This window comes from Lepidothrix coronata, unplaced genomic scaffold (genome assembly GCF_001604755.1).
Source record: "Lepidothrix coronata isolate B3197 unplaced genomic scaffold, Lepidothrix_coronata-1.0 Scaffold29, whole genome shotgun sequence".
NCBI lineage: Eukaryota > Metazoa > Chordata > Aves > Passeriformes > Pipridae > Lepidothrix > Lepidothrix coronata.
In genome coordinates, this window is record NW_016690209.1 from 2,354,057 (window position 1) to 2,377,118 (window position 23,062).

A 23,062-nucleotide genomic window follows, 5' to 3' on the forward strand; every position below is an offset into this window, starting at 1 on the left:
GTCAAGAAAAAGTGATGGATACAGTAACAAGTGTTTGTGCTGTTACCTTTTAAAATATATATGTGATGCTCAAGTTCATAAACTAGTGCGTGCCTTTCAGAACCTAAAAAATAGCAGCGGAAAGCAGGAGTCCTTGGTCTGTCCCTCCTTCTTTCTCCTGAAATCGATTTTTGTTTTAAGTTCTTCTGGTGTAAATAATTTTAATGAAAAGGAGAAAATTGCTAGGTGGAGTTTATCATCTGGAATATATAGGCTTAGACGCTTTCTTGAAATACAGAAGACAGGTGAGCAGAGCTCTGAATGCCCTGGAGAAATAGTACCCAACCCTTTAAAAAGAAAATTAAAAAAAAAATAAAAATCAGTTGTTATCCTGCAGTGGGCTGACCTGGTGCCACTCTGCGTGAGAGGGCTGGGGCTGTGGTTTCAGACACAGCACAGCCAGGATGTACCCAAGTGTGTGATGGAGTTGCCCCTGTCCCCAGTGGACACCCTGCAGGGCCCACCCCCCCCAAGAGAGGGGGCCAAGAGAGGCCTCGCCCTCCACACTTCATTTTCTCAAAACTGTGGTTCCAAGAGATGGGGGAAGCACATGTTTGTGAAGGGGAGGGGGAAAAAGGGGACTTGAGCAAGGTTATGATCGATCCCATGATGTATCTGTGTGATCCATGATCACACTTGCTCTGTGCTGCTGTTTTCTTCTCTGCAGTTCTGATAAACATATATCAGTTTGAGGAAAAAACAGAGAGAAAACACTTGAGTTAGGAAGGGACCAACTGGGTCCCAGTCTGTCTCCTGTCAGGAGAGGGTTGCATGCAGGAATGCATCTCTACAGAGTTGTGTGCTCTCACAAAAGCTCTTTGTGCCTTCAGGCTTTACTGATGGGATATCCTCTGAGGTGGTGGATCAAAATTTAGCTTGCCCCACTCCCCCTCACCTTCATCATGGTCCCCTAGAGCATCCTCACCCAGCCCTGCACCTCCATGCCAGCCTGCCAGGGGCTGGTACAGGTACAGCTCCCAGCTCTGGTCATTCCCCCCGACCCTGCCCTGATCCTCTCCCTGGTCATCTCCGTGTGGTTTTGTCACCTCAGTGTGATTTTGGCACAAACACTGCCCAGGGCTGTGGTGATGAGCCCCGTTCTCCTTCCTGCCTGTGCCTCTGCCATCAGCAGTGACCGTCCCCAGGGCATCGCAGCAGCGAGCAGGAACCTCTTTGCTGACACCAGCGGGCGTTCGAGGGGGTCCGTAATGCTTTGCAGACAATTTTCTCTCTGTTATTGTTTTAAACTCCATGTTAGCCATTCCTGCTTCCCAGGTTTCTGCGTGTTTCAAATTATTTTCCCCAGAGGCATCGACAGCGTTTTTCCAAATTGAATCTCATTTATTTTCTACCCAGGTTTCCAATCTCTCTGGGGCCCTTTGTATTATTTCTCAGTCCGCACTGCCGTGTACAATATATCCTAATTTAGTATCGTCTGTGAATTATATTACCATGCCCTTTAGTTCTTCTTCTATTTAATGAAGATATTTCCAAGAAAAAAAAATCTAAACTACGTTTTATTAAAATAAGAAGGTAGAGTCTTAAAAACTCCTTTGTGGGTTTCCAGTATGAATTCTAAATCTTTTTCAAAGGAATCTTCAGCGTTTTAAAGATAAATTAAAACCTTCCAAATATCAAAGTTGGTAGGTGTAAAAATTAATCAGTATTTCAATTAGCTGAGACCGCTGTCCCTGTGTAGCAAGTTCTGCATAGGGCACTCTCTCTGACAAAGACACCATCTATGTATTTGCAGCAGATTCTTTTTTTTAAACCAGCACCAAACATATGTTTTAATTCCTCAGTAAATTTGTTCCCTTTCCCTTCCTGACCTTTTCAGGTTTGCTCTCTGTAGCTGTTCTAGCAAACATGTACACTGTCAGGAATGGTGCTGAAGCAGCATATTTTAATGCAAACTGTGCAGGCTTATTCATATAGGAAGTGATTCTCAAATTCAGAATCATGAATATTTGCACTGTAAGGTTGATTTCTGTTGTAGCTTTTTATTTATAAGCTAAGAAGTGCTGCCTGTTGGTGCCAGGCTGACAGAGCATCATGCCTCCGTGGTGGGAATGCGCCGTGCTATGGGAGCTGTATGTCCTATCAAAACAGCTCAGATTTCTGACTCTGGATAGGGAAATAGCACTGGCAGCAGCCAGTTTGCTGGAGATTCCTATCCTGTAATATTTGCTGCATAATTTCTAGCAATGGGCAATTTCATGGAGACTATGATCTGCTTGCAAAGAGAAATAAGATGTAAATTGGATTAATAAATTGTTCTCTGAAAATGGTTTGCTGGCTCCAGAGGACTTTCTCTTTGAGAAGTGCTGCAACTTGCTGGAGTCTTCAGTCCTTTGTGGACTGGGGGTTTCACTCTGCATGCAGATTAATACTGAGGGGGGGCATCTGAAGGACCCCAAGCTTTGGCACATGCCGGCTGTACTGACCCACCCCAGTGTGCCTCTGCCTCCTCCTCTCCAGGGGCTTGCACTCCTCCGTTGGAGGTCACCACGATGAGCGGCGGGTACTGCTGCAAAAGTTCCTGCTCTGTTTCATCCTCAAGAACATGTGGGCTACAGGGGTGTGTGCCAGCTGGGATGGGTAGTGCTGTGTCTCCTCTGTGCTCGGGAAGGAGGAGGGCTGGTGCTGGAACTTGCAAACTGTCCCTGGTGCACAGGCTGAGCTGCCTGTGTATCCCTGTCCCCTTTGGGTTGCTGTTGCTTTGTTTCAGTGTTGAAAAATGAGCTTTGTTCTCTGCAGGTGTAGGGGGTTCCCCAGGGATGAGGAATCTCCCAGCTCCTGGGGCTGTGCCACTGACATCCCTGCTGCCTCCGAGGGGGATGCTCCGGGTGGAGCTGCCGGCTGGCTGCCACGCTGGTGTGCAGCAGCTGTAGGAAATTAGAGGAGCCTTGGGGCTATTCTGGGAAACACCAAGGGAGATTCCCGAGGTTTCCAAAGCAGAAAACTGGCTCAGAACTGCCTGCCTCCATGCCAGGCAGGAATGATGTGGAGCTGGGCACAGAGCCCCACAAAGAGAAGGGTGTTTGACAAAACAATGGGATCCTGCAGGAGCAATACAGAGTCAGGGACCCCCGAGACAGGTGGTGGTGGGTCTGGCCCTGGTGCTTGTGAACTGGTCAGTAGGCTGTAGCCAGATGGCTGGGACATCCCTTGTGTGGCACAGCAGGCTCCACTGGGATAGCTGGCATGCCCCTGACGTGGCACACACACATCACTGTGAGTACAGAGCCCATGGCTCATTTGGGACAGGGGGTGTAGGATATCACGTACCTGTCCCCTGGATCAGAGAGACAGTTGTTCAAAAGCAGTTCAAAGGGGGGTGTCAAAGGCAGTAAAGGTAAAATCTTGCCTTGTTCATCATTACTTCATGGAAACTTCAGCCCTTGGGACTTTTCCATCTCTGATTCTGACTCTTACCTGCAGAGAGGTGCCCAGCTTTAAAAAGTACTGCTCACCTTGTGGACAGGGGCATGGTGCCCTCTGATTTCATCTGAGCAGATGAGAGCACAGTTGCTCATCCCCCATGATAATCCCATGGAGAAAAAAACCTTCCCAGAAGAGGGTCTAAAAGCCACATCATGTGCTTTTAGATGTGATGATGTTTGCACTGGGTCTCCTACATGAGCACATATGGGTGTGGAAAATACTGGGTGCAGACACCTCCTTGGTAGCCTCAGTTGTGGTGAAGCTGTACTTCCTTAGCTCTACATGAAAGCCACCTTTTGTTTCTGAAACCAGCTTTCCTTTAAGTCCTGGCCATGATGAGAGGCTCCAGCTTGGTGGGCAGTGTTGTGTTACTTAAGTGTTTGGAGAGCCGCGTGTCCTCGGGGACAGCGGTGCCTTTATCCCAGGGGACGGATCCAGACCTGTCCTCCCCCTCCTGCACCATGGGCCAAATACCAAGTTCTCTGACCGAGCATCCCTCCTTCTCTTTATCAATAATTTTAATCGTTTTAATAACGTCCCCTCACACGGATAGGATTACGATTAGAAAATGTCAGAGCCTTGTTATCATCTAATTAGAGTCACATTTCAGCAGAATAGAAAGGAAAATCTTCAAGCACTGCCTTGTGCAGTGAAATGGGAAGAAAGTGATGATTTAAACCAGCTGCGGGCCGAGCCCCGGCTGCAGTCGCGGCTGAGACGCGGGGCACGGCGCAGGACACAGCGATGGTCCCTGGTCAGAGCCCTCTGAAGCAATCAGTGCAAACTGCTCCCAGATCACTTTTGCAAAGCGAAAAACTCCGGCGCGGTCCAGTAAAAACAATCAGGCTGTCAAGTTTGCCGGCTAACAGCTGAGGGGGTCAGAGCAGCAACACAACACAAACCAAAATAAACACCACCTCGCTCTGCCAAAAAGCCTTTATCACTCTTCTGGGAGAGAGGGAGGCACTTTCAGATGGCTTTAACTTTTCCCTTTTTTTTGGTTGTTTGTTTTTGTATGCTTAAATGTGAGTGGAGAGTTAGGATCTCTTTCCGCCCTTCCCTAATGCCATTATGGCAGGCAGAGGTACTCTTAGGAGAGCCTCTTTGTTTGCCTTTTGCAGGAGGAGATTGGAAAGGCAGAGGGGAGAGTGGGCGTGTGCAGCCTCTTAACCCCTTGGAAGCTGTCTAGGGGTTTGCTTTGGCTTAGCTCATCCTTGGGCCTTTGCAGCACATCATCCCATTTGGGGAGGAGGATGCATGGCTATGGTGAGGGACAGGGCTCTACCATGATGCTGGAGTATCCACGTCCACGTGGGATTTGCAGTGGCACACTGCCTGGTGGAGAGGAGTCTTGGCTCCTCCAGGTTTAATGACCCCGAGCGCTGCAGCAACGCATGAGTGATACTGTGAAATGTTATTCTGTGTACAAATAAGGCTTCACAAGAGCCGTGGCCGCAGGGAGGGTGATGCATTCCCCGGCTCCTCGGTCCCTCCATGCAGATCCCCTTTGGCAGCCGCCCCGCTGGGATGCTGCCGCCAGCCTGCCCGAGGAGGTCATGTCTGGCAGCAAAATGGGGTAGCTGGCAGGGAACTGTAAAACCCAAACTGCTGCAGCTGCTGTGAGCCTGAGCCCCGACATGGGTACTGGGAGTTGGAGACTGCAGTCCTGCTGTCATCCCTGTGGGACAAGAGGAGCTAGCTGATCTTGGCCAGATCACAGGGTGGGGGGAGAAAAAAGGAGCATTTCTCTCGAAGGAAGTGCCTGCTTGTGCCTCACCCCACTCCGTAGGGATAGAATCACAGATTCATAGAATTTAGATTGGAAAAGACTTCAAAGATCATCGAGCCCAACCGAACCCAGGGATGCATCCCTTGCAGCAGCTTTGCTGTGGGGAAGCAGCCCTTTGGTTCCCCCATGGGTTTAGCAGCATGAATGCCTCTAAGGTGGACTTAACCACCCTCCCTAGGGCCAAAATGTCTTCCCCCTGTGATTCCTGCTTTCACAAACCCGCCAAAGGAGCAGGAGGACCATGGCTACCTGCTGTTGTGGTGTTTGCCTGAGGCTCACCCCCATTACACCAGCCTTTTGTGCCGGGAACACCTGCCAAGTGGAGGGGGCTGGACCCCAGCACTGACCAGGCCCACATAATAAATAGCAACAGTAAAAATAGTTATCACTTAAATAGCACTTTACATCCTCGGGATGCTGTAAAACCCCGACTGCTTAATCACAAGCCGCTCTCTTGATGTTTAGAGTGAACTGAAATTTTTGGTCTCAGAGGAAAATGTATTTTCTGGTGCCAAGAGCTACAGTGGGCTGTGTCAGCAGCTCCATCGGGACCAGGACAGGGCCACATTGGAGGCAATTAAAGCTCAGGTGTTACACCAGCACGTTGGAGTGACCCAGCCCACTGCAGGGACTGGTTCTGAGCCAGCACCCAGCACCCAGCACCCAGCCCTGCCTCCCCCCTGCCACCATCTGCAGCTGCCTCCAAAACTCCTGACATTTGGGGATTTGCTATATTTAAACAGGCAGATAGTTTATCCATGGCCAGGGATGCACCTCTGACAGTGATGGCTATTGAGAGTGGCACCGGGCTGCCCCCGCTGTGCTGGGGGCCAGCGGTGGCATTTCTGCCGGGCAGAGCTCCCCCCTGCCCAATTAGGGGTGCTGCTAATTTTAAACGAGCTGCCGCCACCAAGTAGGAGCACTTAAAATATCATCCAGCCGAAGTGCCTTTGGTGAGAGCTGAGGGTCGAGTGTGAAGTGGAGTGTCCGGTGCCTGACATTTCAGGGCAGGGAGAGCAGTAGCCCTCTACCAGCTGGAATGAGCAGGTTTGGGAGAGGAGGATTTTCTTTGGATCGATGTTTTCCGGAGCTTGGGGAGGGAGAGGGAGGTTTCTTTAATCAAAATGAAAACCAGCTCTGATTTCATTTTAAAAGCTTGCGAAAATGTTTAATTTGACCTGATGCGAAGCATTGCATTTCATTTTGCCTTTTAATTAATTTTGTGATCCTTTAATTAGACTAATTTCAAAGAAAAAACTGTTTCAAAACTGGAAGTTTAAAGATTTTGAAGATCATTTCTGCCTGAAACACTGCTTAAAAGCGTTACAGACTCTGCTGTCTTTCTAAAAACCCAGGTTAATTCCTGCCGTTATAGAGTTTATGAATGCCTTGGGAGTTAAACCTAAGGAGTGTGTTAAAAAAGGACCCTTGTTCCTCTAAAAGTGAGCACTGCTGCCTGTGATCCTGGGATGAAAGAGGAGAGGGTCTCCTCTTAGAGCTTTCCTGCTCCAGAAAACATTCAGGGCACTGGCTGGTACAGAGGGAGCTGGAGCCTGTCACTGGCCGAGGGCCTCATGACTTCAGGAAACTCCAGCAAGGGCAAAATCTCACACTCCCAGAGTCATTGCTCAGTAAAGAGACACAGCACAGGACCCAGGATGGAGCCTCTTGGGATATTTCCTGCTGAAGAGGCTTTTGTTCCCCCATATTGCTTAGCTGCTGCAGTGGGCAGTTTAAGGATGAGTCCACTTGGAGAGCCTTTGGCTCAGTAGCCAGAGGGCTGAGCCTCTGCTAGTTCCAGCTTCAAGCCCTGCTGGCACTGTGAGTATCCAAGGTCATCTGACATTGCTCAGATCTTAGTTTTGCTTTAACACATTGCTTTTTTCAGTCAATTAGCAAAACAGAATCACAGACTGCAAAATACATACGTGTTTACATAGTATTATGGCCAGTAAATCCCACTCTGAGGTCCCATGGGTTTCCTGGAGCCATCTGGGCACATGTGAGCTTGATGCATTCCTATGTGTAGAAGAAAAAAAAAGTGTTAAAAGTGTCAATGGATGGCTGTAGCTGCAGCACAGCCTCAGGGGACAGATGCTCAGCTGCTGCTCTCACCTTGTCCCTTGGCACACAAGAGTCACTAATGCTAGTCTGAAGGAGATCTTGAGACCACACTGAGCCTTAAATGAGGAACCTGCTTGTCTGCTGACCAACATCAGAGCTTGGGCACAGCAGGACTTCTCCTAAAGTGTCCCCTGCCCTGTACAGGTAAGTCTGAGTTTGTCACCCTGGAACATTGCTCCCTGCTTGGTGCTCTGCCGAGGCAGCTCCAGCCCCTTCCAGGTGCTCCCGAAGCTTGTGGTGGGTCTCATCTCCCTGGGCTCCAGAGACTGGTGGCATCCACCTGCCTGATGCCCACATAGGGAGAACAGGCTCTCACAGGTGCAGCCAGATACAACCTCTAACTCCACTGTACCCATAACTCCCATTTAAAAACCTGCAGGTGATGGGACAAAGGTGCCATCCTAGGGCAGAAGGACCCCTGGCTGATGCTGAGCTGATGAGATGGAGACTTTGTGAAACTAAAAAATTATTTGGGAGTTTAGCAACACTCTGACCCCAAGTGGAAGTTATCACAGGGCTGGCAAGCCAGGCTGTTGCTTTTTCTAGAGATCTTGTTGGTGTTGCACATCTATTAACTTCAGTTTATAATTTGATTGCTGGGTATCCATTCAACTTTGTCCAGTTGGGACACTTGGAAAGTGGACAATGGAGGAGCTGCCTGCTGTTGTACATTGCTTTTTGTACATGATGCTAAAAGGAGAAGATGTACCAAATACCTCAACTGCTTTTGGGGAGTTGTATGGTTTGTTAGGACTGCATTACCAGGAGGTAGTAATTTTATGCAGCATGACAGGGCACACAAATGAACACCAAACCCTCTGTGCACACAGAGCAGGGCTTTACTCGAGCGTGTGTGCCCTTGGATTGACTCGGGTGGTGGGAGCGTGTTTCCCTGTACCACTGACCTGCTCTGAGCCACTCCCAGAGGCTTTTCTCCGTGTTGGCATTCCTGGGTGTACTTTCTCTGCACAGTGATTAGAAGTCAGCACTCTGAGGCTGCAGAACAAAACACTTTCCTTGAGATGGCATTTGCATTTGAAAAGCAGGATGGCTGTTCCAGGGACTTCACTACTTCACTAACTTCTTCTATACAGTCTCCTGGCTCCGTTCTCACAGCGCTTAATTTGGGGCTCCATGCTCTGATCCCAGCGACCTGCATCTGGCTTGAAGCCAGCCTTAATTGTCCTGTCGAAGGGTGGTTGGGAGAGCCATCCAGCTCCGGCACAAATTACAGTGCTTGGAGGACGGCTGCAATTTCTGTCCTGCTGTCCCTAGTTCCTGGGAACTCTCCTGGCAATCAGTAAATGATGTGACTCAGGCTCAAAGAAGCCAGATCCACTCCAGCCTAGCATGATATTTTGATTAGTAAGAAGCTGGCATAAGAGCTGAGAGGTTCCTGTGTGTATGCCAGGCTGTGCACGTTATTCCCCCTCTGCACCAGGCTCCTGCTGGCTGCTGTAGCTTTGGGAAGTGGGCAAGTACCGTGTTGGGGTGCACACTTGCACCTCACTTTCCATGCCATAGGGTGAGGAGCTCCTGCTGACCAGCCACCGCAGCAGGACACTCACAGACCTGCTCTCCCTGCAGGACGGGGCTTGGTCCCCTTGGGGCAGATTTGGTGATGCAAGTAGGGCTTTGGTGGCAAAGCTGTGTAACCCAGCCCTGCCTGGCCCCTCCTTTCTCTGCACGTGAGTTTTACAGCTGAAAGTTGGGCTTTGTTTACCCAGAAACCCGGGCAGTTTGCAGGAGTGTGACTTAGGTCCCCAGATGTGTGGGTGAGATGGGAAATTGCAAATGCTCACACCTATATATATATACACGTGTGCGAGCTGGGATGTGCTCAGAAATGCTCACTTTTATCAGCTCTGCCCGCTTCTGGAGATGCCTGGTTAATTTATCAACTGAGAAGCTCCATCTCGCTAGAAGTCTCATTTCCATATTCTTTCCAGATGGTCAAGATGCCACAGAGACAGTTTCTAAGTAAATAACTTGCTTCTTCACGCAACCTACTGCCAGCCTCCCAGCTAGCTGCCCCAGATGGCTGGAGCATCTAAGACGGTACCTGGGCTGTGAAAGGAAGTGCTGAGTCGCATGAATAATAGATACGGTGTGGCTGTGGCGTGGTACAGCAAATTCTCTGCTTGCAGCCCCGGATCTGGAGTAGGGAACTGCTGGAAAGTGGCAGTACCTCTTCCTGTGTGGGGGTCGACCACAGAGGACTGGTGCTTTGGTGGCACTAAGGGTGGGGGTGCCCTGTGGCGGGGGCAGAGCGGGGGTGCTGCAGTGCCGGGCTCGGCAGCGGTGCCGAGCTCCTGGAGCTCCCTACAGCACGTTTCTCTTTACACCGCTGTCTGATCGCGAGTTAAAACCGAAAGGTTAAAAGCGTTTAATTATGCTGATGCTTTCCCAGCAGATTAAACAAGTGGATAAATAGACTACAGCGTGTTATTTTGGATTTGATTTTGTTTTTTAAACAAGGGGAGGGAGGCGGGAGGCTGCGGCTCTTTGGCAGCTGTCACACGTTCCGCTTTTGATGGTGTCAGTTGTGTCTGTGAGGAGGTGTTTCTCTTGCCACTGTCAGCGTTTTCCGGGGGAGGCTGAATTCATTGATACAGTCTGTTTGCTGTCCACATATTCACAGTTCATGTGTTACATTTTACATAAAGTAAACTTAGCGAGGGGAAAACCTATTCTGCAATTCTTCAAAGCTAATGCACAGTAAATATATTCTGACACTGACAGGTATTTCTTATTAAATAGCTCTGAACTGCAGTACTAGGTTTTGCTTAAGTGGCATTATTCTCCCCGAGCAAAGACAGTTCATTTATTAGTCATTCTGAAAACCAAATAACAAATATTATTCTCTAACCAAACTAAACAAACCATTTAAAAGGGGCCTGTCTGAAATGATTAAAGTACAGTGTCTGAAAAGCAGCTGACATTTTAGTGCCAAAATACCATATGGAGGCTCAAGTGCTTTATTAACATCCTTTGACCTAAGCTGCAAAATCTCCCGACACCTTTGAGCGCGGCGGAGCTGCTTACCTGCATGCAAGGGAGAGTGCGGAGGCAAATCTTCCTGCCAGTTCTTCAGATGTCATTTTGGCACACTGAAAAGCGAGATGCAATAATTGAGGGGCTGGATGCGAGCAGGTCTTTTTTCGATTTCTGCCAGAAATATGCTGTAAAATAATTCAGCAAAGCTGAAAGCGCGGGCTTTTCACTTACACCATAAAAATAAATATATAGTGTTTTTCTTGCTTTCTTACAGCTCTCTCTTTTTCTCTTAACTAAATATTTCCTTTCTTCTAAGCATCAGACATTATTTCTAGCTTTCAGGCGTGCAAAGTAAAAAAGCACGTGCACTGAAATATATTTATTTATGGTCTACATGGGACTGCCTTTGTGTATCCCCAGCTCTGCTCTGAAGATTTCCTTCACAAGCAGAAAAACAATTTTGTACTGCAGGTCAGACAGAATAACTGATACTGCTGTTTACAGATCTGTGCTCGCTGGAGAAGCTTATTAAGCCACAGTTGGGTAAGGAAAAGCCTGTTTATCCACACTGGGACGATAAAGCTATGGGTAAGGGCTCACGTGGATGCCACACCAGGCGCTGATGGGAAGGGCCCTGTGAGCACCAGGAAGTCACTGGATGCCAGGAGGACATCCTTGCCAAAGGAGCTGCTCCAATGACCTGTTGTGACATCGATTGGTCAATTGTTCTCAGCCTGGTCTGTGCATGAAATGCTTGGGATCTGACCTACTTTTTTTAAATTTTTTAAACAAATGTTTTCATTATTAATAAGAATTCATCAGACAGTGAGAGGAAATAAGTTTTAGCCTGAAGTCTGCCCATGAAACATCTCCTGCGAGCACGTCCTTGCTGGCTCTGAAGCCGGGCAGCTTGAGTTAGCAAGGATCAAAATAATATAGAACTTATGCGAGAAGTTTAATAAAAAACCAGCAGATACTGAGCTGACGCATGTTATTAACTTGCTTCTCTGAGATTAGGTAGGTCTGGGTAAATGAGAGGTATTGGTCCAGGTTTGCTTTCTGTCGGTGTTGTCCTAGTGACAGGGGATTACGCGCCGCTGGGGATTAGCCTGATGGCATGACATCGCCAGGGTAACTATGTAGGTGCTGATGTCATTGAAGGCATTTGGTCAGGTCCAGAGTTCCTGGCATCAAGTTTCTTCCCCCCATTAACATCCCAGGGCTGCGCAGCCGAGCGGCACATCCCCAGCACTCCATTGTGTCCACTGATTCTCTCCTCTCCCTGGCAGGGGCTGGGTGATCCCAGCAGTTGCTCCCTCCTTGCTGGCAATAGCACCTGCACGGCGTTTTCATAGCTGGCACCAGCAAGAGCTGTAGAATAGTGTGAGCACTCGAAATTTCTCTATGGACACATGATATGGTTCAATATGATGCTTTAAATAGCTCCTCTTCGGAGAGAGAGAGCGGGTCAGGAAGGCACGGTGGCCGTGGCATTGAGGCTGCGTAGCCATCACCGAGTGATGATACGAACGGCTTTCAAAGACAGTTCTGCCAGCGGCATGTGTTAGGGAAAATTAAAGCTGATCTGTTCCTGCAACTCGTAAGGTGGTGCAAGGCATCTACATGCCACAGGGGAAATAATTTGGATCTGTGGAAATGCAACAGAACGGGTTCTGGAAAGCACCCTGTGCCCTGGTCACGGTGCTGCCTTCCCACAGGGGTGCCAGGTTCCCATGACTGGTTTCCCTTCCCACAGCTGGGCATCAGGCTGTAGGTGAAGCGATGGCCCCCGCTGGCGAAAGGCGCTGGAACAGCTGCAGCACCCGCCAGTGCTGTGAGGGAACAACTTCGTTAATCTGACATCGAGAGCAAATGTTGCTAATGAGGAGCCCAGGCTTCGGTAACCATGGCAATTCATGTTCCCGAAAATGTGAAACAAAGTCAGAGAAGGGGCCAATCCTGCTCCCCTCTCTGCTCCAACACAGTTTGCAATGCTGGGGATTGCCAGAGAAACACCAGGTCCAGCAGCAGCGAGGAGTGCAGAAAGCTGGTGAGCAGGAGCAGCCTGGGGGCCTCATCCACCTTCCCACCAATCACAGGAGGAGCCCACCTTGCTCCTGACACACTGCCCTCCCACTGCCCTCTCGAGAGCGGGCTGAGTCCCATCAGCCTGGCACAGGACAGAGGCTTCAGCTGGTACCAGCATCACTTTAGCCATAAACCCCCGGCTGGGGAAGGCAGCAGCACTGCTGGCACGTGCTGCATGGTCGCCTCTGCCAAGTGGCAGTTCGCTGTTTGTGCCTCACACTGTGTCTCTAGGGCCAGCTGGGTTCCCTATAAATTTTATATAAAATATCAAATGGCATCTGGAAGCCTATGGCTGATAGGATCTCATTTTTCTAAGCAGGGAAGAGCATTGCCCTCTCTTAATTTTTCACAAATGTTTTCGTCAAGCTCAAGGGAGAAAAAACCCTGGTAATTGGGTATTCCTGGCTGCTGTTCCAGCTGCAGAGCCATCACCAGCTCTACATATTTTTGGAGAACAAACACAGACTCCAGCCTGTGCAGTGGCTATGTGGCCATAAAGCCGTTTGCAGATACAAGAGCTAAATCACAATGCACTGAGCCTAAAGCAAAGCCATGCTTAGGACTAAAAGCATCATTTCCCAGGACAAGACCAGTCTCAGTTCAATGAGTAGATGCACCCAAGTGCATCCCCAGGTGTCAGGGCATTCCACACAGGTACCCTCAGTGGAATCTTAAATCCAGACTTCGCCCATTTCCCCTGGGCAGCCAGGGATTGCTGCGCTGCTGGTAGAGGACGTGCGGGCAGAGAGAAGTGTTTCGGTTGATGAGGCCTTAGGGAAATCTGCTGGTGAGCAAAAATCTCTACAACAAGGAGGGATTTTGCCTTAATTAAACTGCAGTGGGGCTGCTGGTGCGGAAACCTGACAAGGTGTGGGGGGTTTATTTCAGCTTGGGAATGCAGTGAGATGCCACGGAACCATCGGGTTGGTGGGAGATGTCTGTCCAAGGCAGCAGCCAGTGCCTGTGCCAGGGGTGAGGAGCACAGGCAGGGACATGGGCTCACAGGGAGCAGCAGCAGAGACTGGGGTACACCCCAGCAAGGGAACAGGGCTGTCAGACAAGGAAGGGAAACAAAAACAGGCAAACTAAAAAAATAGTAAAGCAACACAAGCGACAACCCACGCATGTTTGTAACTGGAGTAAAGCTTAGAAAGAAGATTCATTAGGAGCCAAAAACACCAAAACCCCAAGGCTTTGGGGCAGCCAAGGTTTCCAGTGCTGTGCAGGATAAGGCACAGCTGCCGCCTCTCCTGCTGTGGCACTGGTGCCTTCCTCAGGAGATATTTCAAAGGCACCAGAGGCAGGGAGGGGTTTGCACGATGCCTGCAGAGATATGCCCCCCCTGCATGCAGGGCCAAGGTCTCCCTCCCCAAAGGATGGCCCCTCTTCTCCCAGCTTTTTCCCTGCTAAGCCCCATCTCCCCCCCAGCAGCACTCCTTGCTTTCTCTACCCGCTGCCCTTTGCAGGATCAGGCACGTGTTTCCCCATCTCTCCTGTGCCTCTCTAATCTCACTCATGTTTATAAGCTTCAGGAGACCAACTCTGGTGGAACAGCTTAGTTTTTTTAAATATTCTCCTTTTTGATGAAGTCAGGGTCTGGGAAGTCCTGGAGGACAGCCTCAAAGGAAGTGTTAGGTTTATGTGCAGAATGAGGCAAAAAATAATAATCTCATTTTACTTTCTTTGGAGCAAGAATTGTCCTCTCTCCCCTTGGCTCCCCTCCTTCCTCATGGCAGGCAAGAGAGAAAAAGCTCCTGTTGCTCCCACTATGCATTTCCAGAGCCTGAGGGTGTTATTCCCTGTAAGTGTGGCACATCCCCAGACCTGCAGATGCCCCAGGATCTTTCAGGAACTGGTTCTAATGAGTCACTGGAAGATCTACTAGTGCCCAGGAGAGGTTCTCACCCCACAGTGGGGCTGTCCTGACCCCTGCTTGGCTTCCCTCATCAGTGGGTTGTGCCTGAGGACCCCTCACACCTCCCCTAGTAACCCTGGCTCAACCTCTTTGGCTGTTCAGGTGGCTTTACCAGGAGGTCCCTCCTATAAGCCACTGTCTTTGCTGCTCTGTGATACCATAATTGTTCCTTTATGGGTTTTTTGGGGAAGGGGTGATTACTTTATTTTTTTGACCTGTTACTAATTCCCACCCATCAGGGTGTTCTGTGTCAACCACCAGCACCTGTTGGGAAGGTGGGTTCTACTGAAGAAGGGATGGAGGAGAAGAAGGAGGAGGATAGGGTTCCAAAGTGAAGCAGGAAGGCAGAGAAGGCATCAGGAAAATACCTCAGTGGGGAGGAAGAAGGCAGGGAGGGAAGGAATGGAGACCTGGGCTTCAGCTCAGTAAGCCTGTTAGAGATGAAAGCTCGGACGCTGGACACATTCTGTCCTTCCACTTGGCCAGATAAACAGCAATGCTTCCAAAAAAGCATCAGCAGAGCTGGATGCCCAGCCTGGGACCAGGTGCTGTCAGCACCACCCACCTTGTTCACATCTCAGTGCTTCACCAACCTTCTCACGCAGCTCACAGTGACACTGTGCAGGAGCAAGTACCCTGGCAAGTACCCCATTACCTGCAAGGATCTGGTGGCCACAGCAGTTCACTGCTGCCTGGGGACTCTGGCCATTGTGGCTGGGGTCCCCCCTTGCCACGTGCACAACTGAGCTACCTATGCCAGGGAGAATGCCCCAGCTCAGGGCAGGGCTCCTGGTGCTGCTGAAAGAGTTCATCATGCTCTTGCTACCTGAGCGCACATTTTGGCAAGACATTCAGCCTCACTGCGACTCAGGGAGCTGACAGCTCTCAAGTACATCCCAAGGATGAATAAAAAGTGACAGAACAGGTAGCGATTTCTGCAGTCAGCTGGAGTATCTGCGAAGACGGTCTCAAAACTGTCTCGCTGTCTTAGTGGCCAGAGGACGCCTGTCACAGCCACTTGACCTGCAGGCAGATGGTTACTGTCTGTCTAACACTGTCTTTGGGGGCTTGATAGGCACTTCTAAAATGCAGATAGATGGTGAGCCCTCGCTGGGAGAAGGAGGCAGCACTGGGCAGCTGAATGCCAGCATTAGGATGTGCAAGGTGAGCTGTTGGGGAGCACAGCATGTGTTGTCTATTGGGGGGCAACTCAGTAGCCCCCATCCATGTGCAAGCCCAAGGTTGGCAGGGCAAGGTCAGAAGGGTTTGCAAAGCAGGAGGAAAGAGCAGAAGCGTGACACAGGGTTGATGTCACCCACCCATGATGTCACCACTGTCTTCTTCAGAGGAGCACTTCCAGTGATAGCAGAGCTTCTGCAGTCTGTCTACCAGCCTGGCACTCACTCTGTACAGCATAATTAAGCAAATATATTAATAGAATATGAGCCAGGGCCTGGGCAATGTTCTTCTGTGACAGACAAATGCAGAGACAAAGCAGATGCTGACTTCAGAAGTCCTGCAGGATGCTGTTAGCGGGCGCAAACTTGCATCCCATTAATGCCACTGCTGTTAGGAAACACCGAGTCATTTGCATTTTAAATGAAGCTTCCAGAGCAGCTCCAGTCCAGGATTAGCTCCAGGAAAACTGCAAGGCTGTGTCTGTACTAGGAGAGCCTTGGGGTGTTCAGGAATACCTTGCTAGTGAAAACAAACATTGCGTGGGCTCAGCTTTTTTGCCAATTGCAAAGCCACCCCACAGAGGTGAACAAGAGCATGGGAGATGCTGGCAGGGCTCATCTCTGTCAGGGTCTTTCCCAGGATGGTGGTGTTGGTCCAGGTTGATGTTCCCTCATGGCCAGTCAGTGATTTAAATGTAGCCCATGGGGTGGCCTAGCAGGGAAGGACCATGCAGCCCCATTTGCAGGGACAACTCCTACACATCTGCATCACTTACAAGCAGAACATGTTGCCCATCTCAGCTGAAACAGCTCTGCAAGCCCTGAAACTGCCAGTTTCCCCTCCCTGGCTTTACATGATGGTCTTAACGAACTATGGCATAAATATGCCAGGCGAGGGAAGGCAGCTTTCACAGAGGATTGGGAATGTCATAAAGCAGGGGATGTTTTTTTCATTGAAAGGGAGATCTACTCATTTGAACGGACACTGCTGCAGAAACAAAACGTTCAGAGGTGTTGGGAGGAGAGCAGAGGGGCACCACAGACAAAAACCGAAGGGCTAATTGTATAAAGCTGGTGAGGAGGTGCCTTGGTCTGAGCTACCCGTGTGCTAATGGCCAGGTTGCTTAGCTGCAGTGGCAATGGTACCTCAGCAGCCCCAGGCAGGGACAGGAGAGCCCAGCATAAACAGCCAGGAGGAAGAAGGGTCATTAAACTGTTCCCTGAAGATGCTTAACTAGTGGTGGTGGGAGGAAGTAAATAAGGAGGAAAGGTTGGTCTGAGTGCCAGAGAAGAAGCCAAGCTGTTGGGAAGATGCCTTGTCTGCTGTTTGAAGCCACCTGTTGTCACTAATTTCAGCTGGAGACTTTTCCATAGCACAGTGTCTCCAGCTCTCAAGCATCTCTGGCTTTATTCTCTCTCTGCCACTTTCCCATTTAATTCTTTCCCCTTGGAGGTGAAGTCTGGGAGTTCTGGTGTGTGGGACTGTGAGTGGGGTCGAGCGCAGCACTGATGCAGCTGGGAGAGCCGTCTGGTGCCCGGGGATGGGAGCACACATGTGCTGCCCCTTCACATGTGCCTCAGGCTTTGCAGGAAGAGCAGCCAGGTGGCTTTGTGACCTCTCTTGTGTCAGCAAACATCACCCAAACTGACCTGAGCCTGAAGCCTACAGTTCACATTAACAGAAGATTACTAACGAAGCTTTGCTTCTGTCCTGGTTCCACCCGATGCTCGGCAGTGGGCAGGGAGAAAATCACGGTGAGCGGCACTGACAGCACCAGCTCTAAACAACAGTTAGGAGGAGAATTATTTTAATGAATACATTTCCTTTCAATTGTATGCGAATAGCGAGATCCCATTAGAATGGGGAAGCAATTAAAGCTAATAAAAATGAACACGCAGCACTGGGCGCATGTGGAATAACAAACAGCGAACAAAGGATTCAGGAGAGACCTGACTCTAATCCAAATAAATGAGCGGCGATGAAACGAAAGCGGCTCGGGTCTCCTGCCGTGAGACACGCTTCCTCCCCGCCGCTCCCTGCCGCCGCTTCACCTCAGCGTGGCAGGGAAAGTCATGCTCGGGATCGGGCATGGTGGCAGCCGGTCCCTGCCGTGCCATGCCACTTGCCCAGGGGTTGGAGGGGTGGCTGTGCTCACTGGGGAACATCCTGCTGGATTTTGAATAGGAGTCAAATGGCCCCAGCTGGGGCAAGAGGGCTCAGAAGCATTTGGTGAGGCTGCAGCAGAGAGAAGGGGCTGGACTGGGACAGTGCTGGGAGCGCATAAACTCGTGCCATTCCCTATCTTATATTTGATTATTGGTGGTGATCGTCCACCAAAATTAACAGTCTGAACACAACGGGCACGTGACTAAGCCCAAAACCATCAATGCTATGGCGAGGTGGAGTACAGAGGAAATAATTGCCTCTTACAATGGTGTATTTACACAGTAGGCTCACAGGAAAATTGGGTAAACTGATAATTACCCAAGGATATTATTGGCTTTGGCAGAGTTAATAGTAATTAGTACTTCTCTTTTTCCAGGCTACTTCAGGAGAGACCTTTTATAATCCATAGAATACAAAGGACCCAAACCACCAAGAACTGCTTCCACGTGTGGCTCTGGAAAAAAAAACACACTGAGTATTTCTGCTGGCAGCCTCCAAGGGTGAAAATCACCCAAAGACACTGGGGAGCCAGACTGGAAAATAATAATAGTGTTACTAATAATAACAACAGCAACAACAATAATAATGCTAAACAATTTTCTATATTTGAAAAAAAAACTTGTGTAGGGACTGCATTTTCTCCAGTCTATCTAGTGCAGCTGAGCCAGAGATAAACTCAGCCCTGACACTTGACAGACTCGTGGGATGCTGGAAGCTGCCCTGCTGTTTTTCTCCCAGTGCTGGCAGCTCCTGGTTTGCTTTCTAGCTGCTGCTCTCGGTGGCAGCACAGCACTTCCTCTTCCCAGAAAGCAGATATTATCCGTCGCCTCTTGCTGCATCTCCCGCTCCTGCAGTATCTCCCCAGTGACTGTGAAACAGCAGCCAAGGATGCTGCCACCACTCACCTCCTGCACCCAAGCCTGGGGCTGAGCACCTTCCCGCTCTGTGTGGGACACAGCCCTCCCTCCTGCTCCAGCCTGCTGTGCTGCTGCCCCCCGGGAACGGCCTTTTCTGGGTCAATGCCACTTGACAGTTTGGGTTAAATGGGGTGAATTTGTTTTGAGAGATGCTGGAAGAGGAGGGTGTGTGTCCCCCCACCAGCCCATGGCCTCCTGGCTTGCTGCTGCCTGGAGGAGAAGAGGGGTGTGGGTTCAGAGGGATCAGCCAGGTGATACATACTCAGAATTGATGTGTGTGATCAACCATGTGAGCCTACCTCCAACACCGAATGCTGGGCGGGATGGTGAAGGAGGACTCCCAATTTCTGCACTCCAGCCTCCATCCCGCTCAAACAACAAGAGAGATCACCTCCCCTCCATTCCCCCACCTCTCATCTGAGCCCAGATCTCAGTTCTTTAGACATCCCCAAAAGCATAGCTTTGCCTATCACTCCTGCAGCTCCACCTCTCATTCCTGTTACTGAAATATCGTCCTCCCCACTCCTGCCTCCCCACCTTCCACCCAGCCCTGCTACTGCTGCAGCTGCAGTGCCATCGAAGAGACCCTCTGTGCCATTCCCAGTGCTGCCCCTGTTGCCCTTTGCCCCTGCCTGTGGCAGCTGCTTCCCTGGCACGTAGGATGTTGGCTGTCTCTCCTGCTATGGGCAGCCTTCAAACGCTCAGAAATCACCAGCAAAATTCCCCCCCTGCCCTAAGTTGGCTCATAAATCACGGCATTATAAAAATAAAACTGTTTTGTGCGTGCATGCACATTTCAGGTTGCCTTTTAAACCTGAACTTGTTTCTCACACGTTGGCAGAAGAACAGAGGGGAGTTGGAGTCAAAAGGCAAGCTTGAAAAATAAACGCATACTTCTCTCTTGCTGCTTGTGAAGGGCTCCCAGAGGAAAACAGAGAAAAACAGGGCAGGAAGAGGCCCCAGAGGGGTCAGTGTGCCTGTTCCCCAAAGCAAGAGTGAGCTCTTCCCCACAGGCATCAGTCTGGCTTGTGCCTAAAGGCTGGTGCTCACAGTCCCTCACTTCCACTGCTCTCACGATTTTCCCCTTTCTCCCTTTTCCCCCACTTTTTCCCTGCTTCCTTTGGCCCCATGCTCATCCCTGTGTGTCTGTCTTGTGTCCCTGCAAGGGCTGCATCACTGCTGTGGTGCCACGGGGACATCCCTGCTCGTGCTGAGCCCTGCCCTGGCTGTGCCACATGCACTCTGCTCTTGCATGAGCCACCCAAGGAAGAGACTGAAAGTTGTGCTGTCTTAAACCACAGTTTAACATAATTAGACATCCTGTCTTGAGGGCAGTAATTACTTTTATAATCCTTAAACATATTTTTTTTTAAAAAATAATTGCCTCCCAATTCAATACCTTTCAAAAATCCTTTTAAACAGTGCTGCCTTCTTCAAACACAACTCAGTCAACAGTAATTACAATAAATTATTCTAAGTTCTAAAAAACATATAGGAATTAATCTATATCTGCAAACTACTAACCAGTCCTTGTTTATCCTTTCCTCCTGCCAGCCAGGCGCTCCTCAGCTCCCTGGCTGCAGCCCTGCCCTTGCTGAACTCCCATCCCAAGGATCCAGCAAAGCTTCTGCCTGCCCTCACCAGTACCAGGAGATGTGCGCAAAGCTCATTTCCATCCGGTTTGGGCTGGAGACAACAGCAGCCAGCTGTAGCTGGGAGTCTGTGGCCTTGGCTGCCACGGGCAGGCACCACGGAATTCACCAGCTTTTTAGGCAGAACTTCACTCTGACCTGCGATGCAAAGTGCTGGCTGATGGATTTGATCCTCAGCTGGGATAAATAAGACATAATTCTGCTCAAGTCAAAGGCGAGAGCATGATTCACAGCAGATGAGAATCTGGCCAACAGTGTCAGCAGCACGACAATAACGTAATGTTTTCATTATGCATTGTTTTTTTCGAAATACTTAAAAAATTATCTAGGAATTACTCACACATCCAGTAATAGTTACCAGTCTTGGGTGTTTAGGCAAAGGTTTTTTGAGACAGGGATGGGATTGCAAAAGCTTTAGCTATCGCCTCTCCTGCTCTGTGCACTTCTCCTATCACTTCTGCTCTCCTCCTCCACTGTGTACACAGTCCAGTAACCTCTTCCTGACAATCTCCAGATCCACAAAATTGCTCAGTTGGAATTTTGCAGTAAATAGAAAATTGCTTTGCTCCTTTCTCTCAGGACAGCACAGAAAATGAATCCAAATGAAAAAGCAAGTAGTGTGTATCTGGTAGACATAAACAGCGCAAGGAAGGCAATTCTGCTTTCCAGCCCCACTGCAGAGCAAATGACCTTGGAAATAATAAAAAGCCTGGGGCCTGAGCATGCTGCAGAGCAGCACGAGACTTTACTCGGGGAAAGGCTGGAAAACAAAACCTGGAGGAACAGATATGTTGATGTGCAAGTCCCGATCAGCTGAAATGTCTGTGCTTGGGTCTGCAGCTCGCAGCAGGAGAAGGACAGAGCTCGTCAGTCCTTTCAACCTCACCCAGTGCTCCTGGGATGCTTTGCCAAAACGATCTCCCTCACCTCCACCAGCTGCTCACAGAGTGCCATCCTTGGTTTGGAATGCCCTTCCCTTGTCAGGATGGTGGGATGATGCCACATGGTCAGGGGTGCACAGACCTTCCCACCCCAAATTCGGCCACCTCTACAACACTTGCAAATGATGAAAGACTGGTGAGGAGATCAGGGTAATTCATGGCTATGGGAGGAAGGATGGGATAAATTTATAATTCTAATTATGCATCAGACCACTGCACCAAAACATGATAAAATAGGAAGCATCTGTTGGGCCTCCATCTCAGCCAGTGGATCACCCACGTCCACCCATGGCACTTTGCAGCAAGAGTTCCACGGGCGCCCAGCAATCCTCTGTGGAGAGGCTGGGGGAGAACCGAGGAGAGAGAATGAGAGGTTGGATCTGAGTGTGGTTTATGTCAGAGGGAAAAGCTACTTTTGCTGCCAAGGGGGGTTCTGCTGAGAGCACATGCCCAGCATGGCTCTGGCTGTACCAGATCCAGCAGCACTGCCAGCACCAGCGCTGGCACTTGCCAGGTCATTGTGTGCTGTGAGAGGTGTGCTTTTTAATTCCTGCATTTCTTCAGGAAGAAAGAAGGAAATAAATAAATATATATATTAAAAAAAAAAAGTCCATGGAGGCAGCTAGCAGAAAATATGTGTTTAAAAAATATAGGTTCCTGGGTAAGAGCAAAAGGGCAGCATGCACAGCTCTGCTTGGCACGGCTCGCTTGGTGCCAAGGAAGCTTCCCTGTAGTTTTGCAGGGAGAGCATGGGGGTCCCAGGACAACTTCACCCCCCTGCAGCTCCCCCAGCTCTGCTTTGCCAACCATTTATCCAGTACAGGGGACTGAAACCAATTTGTTATTTCAAGAAAGGCCATCAAACTGAAATAATCTCCGTATTTGCTCTGCTACTGCTGCTTTTTTAGGCCTGGCTGCTCCCAGGCGGAGCAGGGCGTTGGATACTCAGCGGCAAACCCAAATGGAGGCCTGGCTGCTGGGACAGCTGAGTGACAGCAGCTTGCCTGGCTGTGAGGAAACGACAGGCTTAGATTTCACCGGCGGTGGAAGGGGCAAAGCAGTTACCCACGGGGTCTGGACAGCTGAGAAATGCCCCGGTAACCTACGCGCGTATCTCCCGGAGTGGTGTCTCCCTAAATCTCAGAGCTTGTTAACTCACTTGCATTTTTATTTTGTAGCAAACTATTTAATCTGAGCTTCAGAGGTGCAGCTTGCCCCTGCAGAAAGCAGTGAAACGACGAGGGGGGGAAAGGGAAAAGTAAATCCCACCTGTTTCCTGTTTTTATTTCCCCCACCCCCACCTTTCTGTATTTTTTTAGTGTTCCCTGGTTATTTGGGAGCTCCTGCAACTTGTCCAGAAATACCTCTGCTAGTTCAGTGGCATTTTGGAGCCCAGGAATTTAAGGAGGGCTTAGAAATTCCTAACACAACTTTCAACTGATTAAACATGGGTGAAGGTAGCTCACTGCTTTTTCAACCAGCATTTCTGCTGTCCTTTGTGGTTCCCTTCCCTTCTCTCTTCCCCACTCTCTTGTCCCCCTCATGCCCAGGAGTTGTGATGCTCAGCTTGTCTTCTCCTGCCCTGTGTCTATGGATATTTGGTGCACATGTGTGGTGGTGATGGTGAGGTCCAAACACTCCCTCAGATAAATCCTATGAGCAGCTCCTGCAGACTTCTGTGTCTCTGCTGGGAGTACTGGGGACAAAATTCCACTATGCTACACTGTAGGGGAGAAATCCATGAATGTAGGACTGGTCTGAAGACATTAGCTAGGAGATCCTGGTTTCATCTGATTTTCCCCAGGGTTGCT